Here is a 15,152-nt window from a genome sequence, read left to right as displayed (position 1 = left end):
CCCCCGTGTATTCCCTCACGTGGCGCAAAGGGCGTTCGCCGAGCCCGTGGCGCGAGAGAAGTTCCGGGACGCGGAGTGGAAACAATTTAACTGGTACTGCGGAAGCGCGCAGATAATGGCGGAAGTTGCGACATCGTATTAGGGCCGCAAGTAGGTCGGCCCTAACGTGCCCTGCTTACTGAGGCGGCAGAGCGCGCCAACAGGGGCCCGCGCCCAGGACACATGCCGAGAGGCCGGGCAGTCAATTGTTAAACACTTCGCACACCGCTTTATGCGGAGTGGTTAGCATTTGAGTGCATACATAACGAAGTGTTCAAAGTTACATTAGAGCTTAAGGGTATAGTGTCTTACTGGTAAACTTGAAGGAAGCGCAATATTCTCGTTACGACCCCGACACATTACTCCATGCGCTCTTTCTTACAATAAATTGTATTGGGAAAGCTACGTCTCTCCTGCAGAGTCTTCCACTGGAGTTTATCTATCATCTCCGTAACGCTTTCGCGATTACTAAATGATCCTGTAACGAAGCGCGCTGCTCTCCGTTGGATCTTCTCTATCTCTTCTATCAACCCTATCTGGTGCGGATCCCACACTGCTGAGCAGTATTCAAGCAGTGGGTGAGCAAGCGTACTGTATCCTACTTCCTTTGTTGTCGGATTGCATTTCCTTAGGATTCTTCCAATGAATCTCAGTCTGGAATCTGCTTTACCGACGATCAACTTTATATGATCATTCCATTTTAAATCACTCCTAATGCGTACTCCCAGATAATTTATGGAATTAACTACTTCCAGTTGCTGACCTGCTATTTTGTAGCTAAATGATAAGGGACCTATCTTTCTATGTATTCGCATCACATTACACTTGTCTACATTGAGATTCAATTGCCATTCCGTGCACCATATGCGTCAATTCGCGGCAGATCCTCCTGCATTTCAGTACAATTTTCCATTGTTGCAACCTCTCGATACACCACAGCATCATCTGCAAAAAGCCTCAGTGAACTTCCGATGTCATCCACCAGGTCATTTATGAATATTGCGAATAGCAACGGTCCTATGACACTCCCCTGCGGCACACCCGAAATCACTCTTACTTCGGAAGACCTCTCTCCATTGACAATAACATGCGAGAGTAGATGTTAACAGACTGCTATCGGTGGTTCACGGAGCACTTGGAAAGAGCTGCTTACCCCAGATCTCTTAAAATGGTTCCGCAAGCCCTTTCTATTGCTCCCTCATATGCCGTAGCATCTTATAAACGGATTACTGACGATAAGATAGCGAATGAGATTCCTACTACTGTTCCTCCTCATAATCTTCCTTTCAAGGATTAGGCTTCTGCCTGTCCCGAAAACGAGCGAGGCGATGCATGGTTAGGACACTGGCCTCACATTCTGGGGAACGATGGTTCAAACTGCGTCCAGCCAAGCTGATTTAAGTTTTCGCTGATTTCCCTAAAACTGCTTCAGGCAAATGGCACGGCCGACTTCCTTGCCCGTATTTCCTTAATCCGATGGGACCAATGACTTCGCTGTTTGGTCCCGTTCCCCGGATCAACCAACCAGCCTGTTCCGAACTCACAAACAGAATCATTCACAGCTGTTTCTAGGTCTTCCAAAATTTACTTTCCCATTCGGCTTGTAGTTCAGGATGATCTGGGGAATTCCGTGACCTGGGCGTCTCATGATATGTTGTCCCTAGTCTTCAGAATATTTCTGATTCTTTTCATTCATGTTTAAAGTGTTTGATTCTGTTCTAGAGCAAAATTAGCTCTGTTTCTATCAGAATAAAATATGTTCAACATGAATAAAAAAGACAGCAAGTGCTACTGTTAAGAAATGAATTTTTGCAAATCATTTAGTTTAATAACGAATGCCACTTTATTTTGTTTTATTGAACTTTCAGTGTTACATAAGTATATTACACATAGAGCTGAAACATTAATAACGTTAAAGCCACGTGACCGCTAGCAGTATCTGTAAATGAACACTTATTCTGAAATCACGTTGTCTAACCGCAATTCTGAGGACCGTTCCCTTCATAGCTAATATTAGCATCTTTCACTAGCAGTAGTTAAATTATTAGAAGGTTGCTTATGACTCCTATCCTTACTTCACGGAATACCAAGCGGGATTGCCCAACGAATATTCTACATCTACATCTACATGGATACTCTGCAAATTACATTTAAGTGCCTGGCAGAGGGTTCATTGAACCACCTTCACCATTCTCTATTATTCCAATCTCGTTTAGCGCGCGGAAAGAACGAACACCTATATCTTTCAATACGAGCTCCGATTTCTCTTATTTTATCATGGTGATCCTGCAAGTTTCTTAGATGCTCGCGCAAAGTGCGATAATCGAAACTTTAATGGCGGGTAATGTCCGCCGACTTGCGTGATGTTACTGTGATTAAGTTGCTTAATTTCTGATTGGCTTTTTTAAGAAAATCATATTGCAGATACGAACAACAGCTGAATAAAGCTCAGTATACTCGGGGAAAGCTTTTCATAAATTTCTCTCATTAATAATTGATGTATAAGGTCACCCATATTGCATCCTATTGGTATGGTAGTCTCAATTGTCTGTGTTATTAATTGCTTCTTACAGGTTCAGTTACTGAAGTGAACATAGCGGTGTGCAAAACAAAATGAGGACTTGAAATATGACATAAATGTAAAAATGGGCAAGTGAGTGCAACACGTGAATCCTACACACAGCATTCTTCAGACCACACACAAACAATAGAAAGAGGTGGCAAGATGGGCTGTTTTCTTAAAATACATAACGTAATTCTATTATCCTTTCAATGTTTGACATTAATAACTTTAAAACTATATTAGACAGTAGCAGCAGGTATCCAAGAGGTAGCAAGGAAACTTAAAGCACTTTTTTTTTTTTTTTTTTTTTTTTTTGGCGCTGAAGATTTGACGAAAAATGAGGACGCCATAGGAGGAAGCTCAATGTGTGGTCTTGTTCACAGGAAGAAAGTGAAATACTCAATTGGAACGAATCTTTCGGATACTGTACGATAGGAAATCACTGTACCCAGCATTTAATCGGACCACGCGGGGTAGCCGTGCGGTCTAGGGCGCTTTGCCACAGTTCTCGCGGCTGTTCCCGTCGGAGGTTCGAGTCGTCCCTCGGGCATGGGTGTGGATGTAGTCCATAGCGTAAGTTACTTTAAGTTAGATAAAGTATTGTGTGAACCTACTGACCGAGGACCTCAGCAGTTTGCTCCCATAGGAACTTATCACAGATTCCCAACTTTCCTGTTAATCTGGATTGGCAGTGTGGTTACTCATAGTGTGAAAAGTGACTGGAGTGGACAGTGGGCGACTGGAAACGAGTGATTTGAGTGATTCCACGCTGTACCCTACGGCACTCACATAGAAGTCTTTGGGTTTGGCCAATGCCTGTAGAACACAATCTGCCGTCATGTACAGCGACGACAGCGAAGTATAGAGTATGTGATGCTACACTAAGGGGGTGTTTTTAGTGGTTAGGCTGAACGCTTGCGAAAACGCTAAATTGGGAGAGATGAGAACACATTTCACAGTATGGTGTACTGTGGGCAATTACAGTTCGAGACGATGACATTATGTGTCAGCATGACAATGCACCCTACATTAAGCAGAAGCTGTGAGGCAATGGTTTGTGGAAACAACATTTCTGAAATGGAATGGCGTATGTAGTGCACCAACCTGAAACAAGGCGAGCACCTATGGATTTCGTTCCAAACCCCAGCGTCCAACATTACTATCTCCTCAGGTTCCGGCTCTTGCGGAAGAACAGGCTGCCGTTTGTCAACATTCAAAGACCCGACAGGAAGCGTCCGCAGCAGAGTTCAAGCCATCATAAATGCGAAGGGAGAACACCTTATATTAATGTTGAAATAAAACAACCCTTGTTTTACATTCCTATCTTCATCCCGTAATGAAACAAAGAGGCAATTAATTAACAGTTTCTTAATTCCAGTTGTCTCTAATAAATACTTTCGTATAATACATTAAATTTCATAAAATTTGGTATTTCATTTGTTTACTTGTATGTCATCTTCGTCCAAATATGCTAGCATTATTATTCATTCACTAATTAAGCCATAATTAAGAAAAATTAGGTTGGCATTGTTGTTTTCCACTATTTTGTATAATGTGATCTATATCTTATGTAAAATATTTTATATTCTATACACCAGATCCGGCATAAAACACAAAAGGGTTTGTATATAGTTGTTCATAATAACTTTGAAGTTTAATTGTTAATTTTATATATTCGCACTCTAGTCTTGTTACCTTCATAGTTAAGAACATGCAAATAGTGGGATCAGGAGGCTCAGAAAAAGCTCAGTTGGAGACAGTTCACAGAATCAACCACTGTGTCACACCCCAGTGTAGTAATCTGATTGCTGTACTACAGTTTTGTAACTGTGAGGCCTGTTATGTGGAGTGGGCTCCCACCGAGAAGAAGTTGGGCAGCTTGTCATTAAAACGACTTGGTACCTAGATTATTTCTCGGCATCACGTAACTACATCCAGTTTGCCGATGAAATTGACCGGGACGACGACTTCAACAGCAGTGACAGTAAGCAGATTTCTCCGACTTACACCGAACTATGGTATGTATAAGCAGTGAACTAAACTTTATATGTCACTGCAGAACTGCTTACTAAAGTGTAATGTTTGAAAACATTTCTAGCAGTAAACGTATGTATTTGTCTCAAAGTTTTCTTTGAGTGCTGGAGGCCAGAGTGATCAATAACAGATATTCCTATGATCACAAGTTTTTGATGTCACTGGAACACAAGCGTAATAACTAACTTTTCAAGTTCTCTGTTCAATCAAATAACCTTTCAATGATTATTTTTCTTGTATTCCAGTCTCCCCTGCCAAAAATTTCCTTACAGTGTACAATTGTATGTAAGCGATTACATTTGATCAGGTAGTGTACACTCTCGGAGTGTAGTAAAAGATCTGGCAGCACTCTTGTGGAGAGCTATGGAAATAGGCAGGCCTTTATGAGAGCCATGTGGTGAACATATTGTATTAGTGTGTCGAAAGATAAATACCACCTCTACAGAATTTACAAAAGCCTGTAAATATAAGGGGAGTTGGCAAGCAGCTGAAATAGTAATATTGAACCTAACTCCAGCGCCCTATGGAATTCTATCATATCCTCTACCGATTTTGCGACTTTGTTAGCTCCTATTTTAACTACAATGTAGAGTAGATACCTCGAACAAAAATCCGTGGCAGGTAGTTGGAAGAAAGCACAGCTCACGTCTGTCTAGAAGAAGAGCACCAGAAGTGATCGGCAAAGTTCCCGACTATTGTGCTTGACATCGATTTGTTGTACAATAGTAGAAAATATTCTGACTTCAATCGTGATGAGGTATATCGAACAGAATGGCTCCCTCCACGCCAGCCAACATGGATTCCGAAAACTTCACTTCATGTGAATCGCAAGTCAATCCTTCTCACATAACACCCTGAAAGCTGTTTATCAAAAGCAGTTAGATGGTATCAGGTATTCCTTGACTTCAAAAAGCGTTTGACTCGATACCAAACCTCCGCTTATTGTTGAAAGTACCTCTGTATGCGGTATAAAGCGAAATGTGTGACCTGATTGAGGAGATCTTGACAAGAAGCGAATCAGTATGTTGTCTTGCCTGAAGAGTCACCGACAGACTTACAAATAATTTCCGCTGTGCCCCAGGGAAGGTTCGAATCCTGCCTCGGGCATGGATGTGTGTGATGTCCTTAGGTTAGTTAGGTTTAAGTAGTTCTAAGTTCTAGGGGCTAATGACCACAGCAGTTGAGTCCCATAGTGCTCAGAGCCATTTGAACCTTTTTTTTTTTTTTTTTGCCCCAGGGAAGTGTGCGGGGACTCTTTCGGTTACAGTTGTTTGTTACTGACGATGCAGACAACAGGAACAGCAACCTCGTACTTTTCACAGATTATGCGGTTATCTGTAACGAAGTATTGCCCAAAATAGGGCAGTAATGTTTAGAGAGATCTTAACAAGAGTTTACAGTAGTGTCCAGATTTAACACTTCACGATACGAACGATCTGTACCTACAGGTTGGAAAATTGCGCAGGTCGCACCAGTGTTCAAGAAGGGTAGTAGGAGTAATCCATTTAACTACAGACCTATATCATTGATGTCGGTTTGCAGTAGGGTTTTGGAGCATATACTGTATTCAAACATTATGAATCACCTCGAAGGGAACGATCTATTGACACGTAATCAGCATGACTTCAGAAAACATCGCTCTTGTGCAACGCAGCTAGCTCTTTATTCGCACGAAGTAATGGCCGCTATCGACAGGGGATCTCAAGTTGATTCCGTATTTCTAGATTTCCGGAAAGCTTTTGACACCGTTCCTCACAAGCGACTTCTAATCAAGCTGCGGAGCTATGGGGTATCGTCTCAGTTGTGCGACTGGATTCGTGATTTCATGTCAGGAAGGTCGCAGTTCGTAGTAATAGACGGCAAATCATCGAGTAAAACTGAAGTGATATCAGGTGTTCCCCAAGGAAGCGTCCTGGGACCTCTTCTGTTCCTGATCTATATAAATGACCTGGGTGACAATCTGAGCAGTTCTCTTAGATTGTTCGCAGATGATGCTGTAATTTACCGTCTAGTAAGGCTATCCGAAGACCAGTATCAGTTGCAAAGCGATTTAGAAAAGATTGCTGTATGGTGTGTCTGGTGGCAGTTGACGCTAAACAACGTAAAGTGTGAGACGATCCACATGAGTTTCAAAAGAAATCCGTTGGAATTCGATTACTCGATAAATAGTACAATTCTCAAGGCTGTCAATTCAACTAAGTACCTGGGTGTTAAAATTACGAACAACTTCAGTTGGAAGGACCACATAGATAATATTGTCGGGAAGGCGAGCCAAAGGTTGCGTTTCATTGGCAGGACACTTAGAAGATGCAACAAGTCCACTAAAGAGACAGCTTACACTCCACTCGTTCGTCCTCTGTTAGAATATTGCTGCGCGGTGTGGGATCCTTACCAGGTGGGATTGACGGAGGACATCGAAAGGGTGCAAAAAAGGGCAGCTCGTTTTGTATTATCACGTTATAGGGGAGAGAGTGTGGCAGATATGATACACGAGTTGGGATGGAAGTCATTACAGCATAGACGTTTTTCGTCGCGGCGAGACCTTTTTACGAAATTTCAGTCACCAACATTCTCTTCCGAATGCGAAAATATTTTGTTGAGCCCAACCTACATAGGTAGGAATGATCATCAAAATAAAATAAGAAAAATCAGAGCTCGAACAGAAAGGTTTAGGTGTTCGTTTTTCCCGCTCGCTGTTCGGGAGTGGAATAGTAGAGAGATACACTGCTGGAAATTGAAATAAGAACTCCGTGAATTCATTGTCCCAGGAAGGGGAAACTTTATTGACACATTCCTGGGGTCAGATACATCACATGATCACACTGACAGAACCACAGACACATAGACACAGGCAACAGAGCATCCACAATGTCGGCACTAGTACAGTGTATATCCATCTTTCGCAGCAATGCAGGCTGCTATTCTCCCATGGAGACGATCGTAGAGATGCTGGATGTAGTCCTGTGGAACGGCTTGCCATGCCATTTCCATCTGGCGCCTCAGTTGGACCAGCGTTCGTGCTGGACGCGCAGACCGCGTGAGACGACGCTTCATCCAGTCCCAAACATGCTCAATGGGGCACAGATCCGGAGATCTTGCTGGCCAGGGTAGTTGCCTTAAACCTTCTAGAGCACGTTGTGTGGCACGGGATACATGCGGACGTGCATTGTCCTGTTGGAACAGCAAGTTTCCTTGAGGGTCTAGGAATGGTAGAACGATGGGTTCGATGACGGTTTGGATGTACCGTGCACTATTCAGCGTCCCCTCGACGATCACCAGAGATGTACGGCCAGTGTAGGAGATCGCTCCCCACACCATGATGACGGGTATTGGCCCTGTGTGCCTCGGTCGTATGCAGTCCTGATTGTGGCGCTCACCTGCACGGCGTCAAACACGCATACGACCATCATTGGCACCAAGGCAGAAGCGACTCTCATCGCTGAAGACGACACGTCTCCATTCGTCCCTCCATTCACGCCTGTCGCGACATCACTGGAGGCGGGCTGCACGATGTTGGTGCGTGAGCGGAAGACGGCCTAACGGTCTGCGGGACCGTAGCCCAGCTTCATGGAAACGGTTGCGAATGGTCCTCGCCCATACCCCAGGAGCAACAGTGTCCTTAATTTGCCGGGAAGTGGCGGTGCGGTCCCCTACGGCACTGCGTAGGATCCTACGGTCTTGGCGTGCATCCGTGCGTCGCTGCGGTCCGGTGCCAGGTCGATGGGCACGTGCACCTACCGCCGACCACTGGCGACAACATCGATGTACTGTGGAGACCTCACGCCCCACGTGTTGAGCAATTCGGCGGTACGTCCACCCGGCCTCCCGCATGCCCACTATACACCCTCGCTCAAAGTCCGTCAACTGCACATACGGTTCACGTCCACGCTGTCGCGGCATGCTACCAGTGTTAAAGACTGCGATGGAGCTCCGTATGCCACGGCAAACTGGCTGACACTGACGGCGGCGGTGCACAAATGCTGCGCAGCTAGCGCTATTCGACGGCCAACACCGCGGTTTCTGGTGTGTCCGCTGTGCCGTGCGTGTGATCATTGCTTGTACAGCCCTCTCGCAGTGTCCGGAGCAAGTATGGTGGGTCTGACACACCGGTGTCAATGTGTTCTTTTTTCCATTTCCAGGAGTGTAGTATGATTGTGGTTCGATGAACCCTCTGCCAAGCACTTAAATGTGAATTGCAGAGTAGTCATGTAGATGTAGATGTAGATGTAGATCGTAGTGTCGTATGACTAAAGTATCAATGAGCCACAGTTGGGTCGATTAACTGACGCAAATACGTGGGCCTAACAATTTGTGCGCATACGAAACGCAACGATGGTATGGGCTCTGTCGTAAGTAAACCAGGCGGTATACTTCCGTTCACTGGTAGAATACTAAGGAAACGCTTGTCTACAAAGTTAATTTCTTACAAAACACTCGTGCTACACATCCTATAATATTGTACAAGTAGGCGTGATATTAAACATTCACAAAGAAGAGCAGCACGAACCTTCACAGATTTGCTTGACCCGTGGGAGAGCATCACGTAGATGCTAAAACCCTGAAGTGGCAAATTATCCCAAGAAAGTCTGCTTACGTAGTTTCAGAAACTATCTTTAAGTGATGAGTCTAGGATTGTACTACAACTCTCTAAGTATGGCTCCTGTAGGAATTGCTAGATCAGATTAGACTAACTGCGGTGCCCACACAAGCCTACAAGAACTCATTCTCCTCGCGCTTCATTCTCGAATGAAACGGGATGAAATTCTAGTATCAGAACAGGCAGTATCCCCCTAATGCATTTCGCAGTAGTTTGCGTAATATAGATGTACCGGGTAATCAAAAAGTCAGTATAAATTTAAAAACTGAATAAATCACGGAATAATGTAGATAGAGAGGTACAAATTGGCACACATGGTTGGAATGACATGGGGTTTTATTAGAACCTAAAAAATACAAAAGTTCAAAAAATGTCCGACAAATGGCGCTTCATCTGATTATAATAGCAATAATTAGCATAACAAAGTAAGACAAAGCAAAGGGGATGTTCTTTACAGGAAATGCTCAATATGTCCACCATCATTTCTCAACAATAGCTGTAGTCGAGGAATAATGTTGTTAACAGCACTGCAAAGCATTTCTGGAGTTATGGTGAGGCATTCGCGTCGGATGTTGTCTTTCAGCATCCCTAGAGATGTCGATCGATCCCAATACACTTGCGACTTCAGGTATCCCCAAAGCCAATAATCGCACGGACTTGCGTTTGGGGACCTGGGAGGCCAAGCATGACGAAAGTGGCGGCTGAGCACACGATCATCACCAAACGAGGCGCGCAAGAGATCTTTCACGCGTTTAGCAATATGGGGTGGAGCACCATCCTGCATAAACATCGTACGTTCCAGCAGGTTTTTATCAGCCAGGCTGGGGATGATGCGATTCTGTAAAATATCGGCGTACCTCTCACCCGTCACCGTAGCAGTTACAAAACCAGAATCACGCATTTCCTCGAAGAAAAACGGTCCGATAACGGTAGATGTGGTAAATACAACCCATACGGTGACTTTCTCGTCCTGCAATGGAGTTTCCACGACAGTTCTAGGATTTTAGGTAGCCCAAATTCTGCAGTTGTGGGCGTTGACAGAACCTCGGAGTGTGAAATGAGCTTCGTCGGTCCACAACACGTTACTCAACCAATCGTCATCTTCCGCCATCTTTTGAAACGCCCACACCGGAAATGCCCTCCGTTTCACTAAATCGCCAGGTAACACTCCATGACGCAGATGGATTTTGTTCGGAGAGCATTAGAGGGTACGCCTCAGTGCCAACCAAACTGTCGTATGGAATGCCGGTGCGACGTGCGACTGCACGAGCGCTGACTTCCCCGTGCATAGACGAACCCGCTACAGTCTCCATTTCTTCCTGAACTGTCTCAGCAGCAGCATTACGCCTTGTGCTCGGTTGGCCACTACGGGGTCTATCGTCTAAACAACCCGTGGCTTCGAACTTCGAAATCATTCTCGCCACAGCTGCAGTTGCCACCGGACCTTTACCCAATCGAATCCCCTTCCTATGGCGATAGGATCGTAACGCTGAACTAACACATTCCCCATTCTGATAATACAGCTTCACTAAAAGCGCCTTTTCAGGTAACGCCAACATGCTGCGATTGCTGGCGCATCAGATTCTCTCTCTCATTACAGCTCCTTTTATACACGATGGTGATGCGCAATCAATGACGTTTTGCTGTCCAGCGCCATCTGTCGGACATTTTGTGAACTTTCTTTTTTTTGGTTCTAATAAAACTCCATGTCATTCCAAACATATGTGTCAATTTTTACCTCTCTATCTACATTATTCTGTAGTTTATTAAGTTTACAAATTTATACTGACTTTTTGATCACCCGGAATATGTAGATTGAAGAGGTTTCTCTAGCCCGACGCGAGTGAAGTTCGGTAGGTCATACCCGAGAAATTTTTAAGCCCAGGTTACCAAATGTCATTGTTGTCAAGCAAATCTCGTGGTCACAGTAGCTGGAGGTACGAGAGACGGGGCACGATGTGCAGTGATTGGTTCATTGTTGCGCCGGCATCAGTTGGAGACGCACGTGTGCAAAGGTGGGTGCGGTATGTCACACCCAACCTCGAAATCGGTGTTTCATTTTTGATCTGTCAGCAAACTTATGAGATATAGGTATTTATAGTATTCTTTGATTTATTTTTGGATTATATATTTCTCAGAATGTCTTATGAAGAAAATGAATCTCGGCTGTAAGAATTATTAGAACCAATTTTAGAAAACTGCTCAAGTGCTAGATGTGATTCCGAGAGCGAAGAAGAGATTGACAGCGTTTTTCAAAGAAGCGAAAAAAGTGACTCGGAGCAGGAGGTTGTTTTGGATGATTCGCAAGAACCAAAATCCGAGTCGCCGTTCGTATTCGTTCTGAGAATACTATTACTGACTCCCAGGGAGTAGAAGGTGCTGCAAAACTAGCCGTAGCGAAACAGAGATTGAATGTTGGATGTTAATAACAAACAGCATGTTGAATACTATATTTCCCAATACAAATGATCAAATAACGAATGAAAGGACAAAATGTCCCGAGAATAACGAGTAGTACCACATGGAGGGTGCTGCTTTATAGCGTTTTGGGACATTTATGCGACTTTTATATATAGCCCTCCTAATCCGCTCAAACACACAAAACTTGAACGATTGGTGGCGTACAGATGGTACAGGAGCTACAATCTTTCGGACTGCAGAGGTTTTTCTTTCTCCAAAACTGCTAAAGATTTGACAATAAGAACACCAGGGACCAAAGAAAACCGACTAGCTTCTACAATTGATTTTTTTTGTAATATTGTTGAAAATCTTCAACAATTTTATATGCCTTCTGAGAACCTTACTATGGATGAGATGCTGTTATATTTCTTTGGCACAAAAATACATGCTCTTGTACATGCGAAGGCATTCTATAGCCTCAAACTGGAAATAATCACGGAAAACAACCACCAGGGTCTTACTAATAGAGTAATAAAGCGTATGGCATCGTCAACCTTTTAGTGAAAATAATAACAAAAGAGTAGGAATTTGACGTTCGATAATTGGGTTATTAGTTACACCCTTACGATTCATCTCCTGAAAGAACATTCATTAACATCTGTCACAACAGTCCGTAAGAACAAGGCAAGTGTCCTTGAGATTTTCAAAACAGGAACAGAAGTAAATACTTCTCTATTTGGTTTCCAAAATGGCATTACTTTGGTGTGCTATGTACCTAAAAGAAAATAAAGTTGTGTTGGTTATATCAACTTTACACCATAATAAAAATATATACCAGTGGGCAGGTGATAAAAGAAAATCAGAAATGAGTACTTATTATCATACAACTAAAGACGCTTTCGAAGTCGCAAATGAACTGAGTGCAAGTTACGATGTTTCCCATAGCAGCAGACGTTGGTCTTTGGCGATTTTTTTCGCTATACACAACATGATTGACATAAATGACTTCATAATTTGCAGAGAAAATAACATAGGCGGCGAAACACGCTCAGAGCACCAAGATTTCATTCGTAATTTGAGTCTGAATCTGATAAATGATAGTCTTCTCGTTAGACAAAAAATAGCACATGTTCCAAGGGAAACTCTAAAGAGGGTCGCTGATCAACTGGGAGAACTATTAGTACCCAGTTCCCAGAAATTGCTGGTAGGTATGCCAGGTGTGGTGATTTCACTGAAAAGAAAGATAGGGAAAAGAATCATTGCTGTTCGAAGAGTGAGGAGCCACTATGTATGCAACACGCGATTTTTATGTGCGGTGCCGACCTGCAGGTGTAATTTTGGTGATGTGCTAATTGGTCTGATAAGGCCTTTTAGATATTTTTCTGTTTTATAATTACATGACAATGTAGTTATGTTAATTAACCAAAGAAAATGTATTTGAATTTTATGCAATAAAATCTTAAACTACAAAAATGTGTACTTTTTCAAAGAAAATATAGACACTTCGCATTTCGTTAAAATAAGCATTCTATTTGAATATAGTATTTTATTTACTCATCTTGTTTAATGGATACTGTTATTATCACAATCAAAATCGTACTTAATGCGCAAAAGTTAGTCATAAAGGTTTCGGGAATCTCCTACCCTCCTAATAACGGGTGTAACAACTTATCACCTCATTCACGTCGGGCAACATCGTCCAGAGTAAGAAACTGGCGCAAGATCTAGTGCAACCATCCTCGACTTTGGCGATGTAATCGATCGAGGTCGCAAGATGGTGAGACTAGAATTGCATTCGGCACGACGGCACTTCAACTCTCTGCCTTCCCAGCTTAAGGCAAATTATTCTCTCGACACTTCCCTATCTTTATCCATTACAACATTTTTCTCGATTTCTAACGATTTCATCGTAGACGGGTCGTTGTCCTCTAAATTTCCCTCCTTCCTTTCTTGTAAAGCGGTCTCAGAAAAGTTTCAGTGCTTTGTCCTTTTTCTCTCTTTTTTCTTTCGATTTTAGCTCCGACTATTACAGTTATTTTAGTAGATAACATACTTTGATTCATTGCAATTAATTGTTGGGTGAGGAATGTGTGACTACGTTGTAAAATATGAGGTGTTTACTCCTACGTAGAAACTGAGGAAAGGAACAGATCACACCCTACAACACCGATGCAAAAAGGCATGTGTGGTGGCAACGTACTGTTCTAATAATGATAAATGCCCCACTGACTTAACAAAATGGATGTGAATGCCAGTGCATTGGCATAAATATATGTTACCGTGCTTGTGAGGTTACAGAATTTTCTGAGTTCAGAATTTTTAATATTTCTCTATAGTCGGAAATAAATGAATAACAGTTTTGTTCATTAATGTTATGCTGAGGTCAATGTACTTTCAAAAATACACTCTTTCGTCTGATTTATTTTATGCACATGACATTACTGTATGTATTAGAACAAATACTTGTTGGCATGTATTACTGTTTGTTTCAGTTACTCCTTCAGTGGAGTGTGGTAGTTGGAGATCGCTAGAAAACGCCTTTGTGTCCAGTAAACACAGCAAAATCAAATGGTTCAGATGGCTCTGAATACTATGGGACTTAACATCTGTGGTCATCAGTCCCCTAGAAATTTTAACTAATTAAACCTAATTAACCTAAGGACATCACACACATCCATGCCTGAGGCAGGATTCGAACCTGCGACCGTAGCAGTCGCGCGGTTCCGGACTGAGCGCCTAAACCGCCTAACCACCGCGACCAGCAGTAAATACAGCACAGAGCTTCCAACTCCACATGGAAGGCATAAGGAGACCCCCAACATAAGAGATGTCGAAAATCGGAATTGAAAACTAAGCGCAAGAAAGTATATGAACAAACTAATACAGAATAGCTGATGGATTGTTATTAAGAATATTTCCTCCGTGATAGTGTACTGCATATCTTTCTACAATAAGAGGGATTAGAAATACAATTCAGAGGAACTCTGAATAAGTTCGAAGTATACGAAAGAAAAATTAAATAGGTAATATATTAAAAAGGCAATTACTGCAAGAATTTTTTTTAAAGATTTTGCTCTTTAACATCAAACGCCAAATTCAGCCTCTACTATACTGCTTTCTGCGATCTCCACAGTTGTTCTACTAGCTTAGCATCTCTGCATGTAGACACAAACATCGACGCATTTCAGCTTCAATAACTGTCGATAATAAAGGAATTGCAGTGGTTTGCAGTACTGGTTAACGGAATCATCAGATGCTCACGATTTGTCCTTTGTTAGTTCTCCATCACTAGATACCGACTAACCACTGCTTTTAGCCAATGATCTGACAACGTCCAGTGACTGTTAGCGACTGTTGGCTGACAGTGTTGTCAAGATCGAGTTATCTCCCTGTGTATTATTTAATTGGTAGTAACACGGCTTTTGGATTTGGGATGTGAACACCTTTCGCAGTAAGGAATAACCTTCCGCAGTAAGGAATATTGACCGAAGGCTAAACCGAAATCCAGTACAGCGGTAT

This window comes from Schistocerca gregaria, chromosome 4 (assembly GCF_023897955.1).
Source record: "Schistocerca gregaria isolate iqSchGreg1 chromosome 4, iqSchGreg1.2, whole genome shotgun sequence".
Classification (NCBI taxonomy): Eukaryota; Metazoa; Arthropoda; class Insecta; order Orthoptera; family Acrididae; genus Schistocerca; species Schistocerca gregaria.
This window is presented reverse-complemented; position numbering follows the sequence as displayed.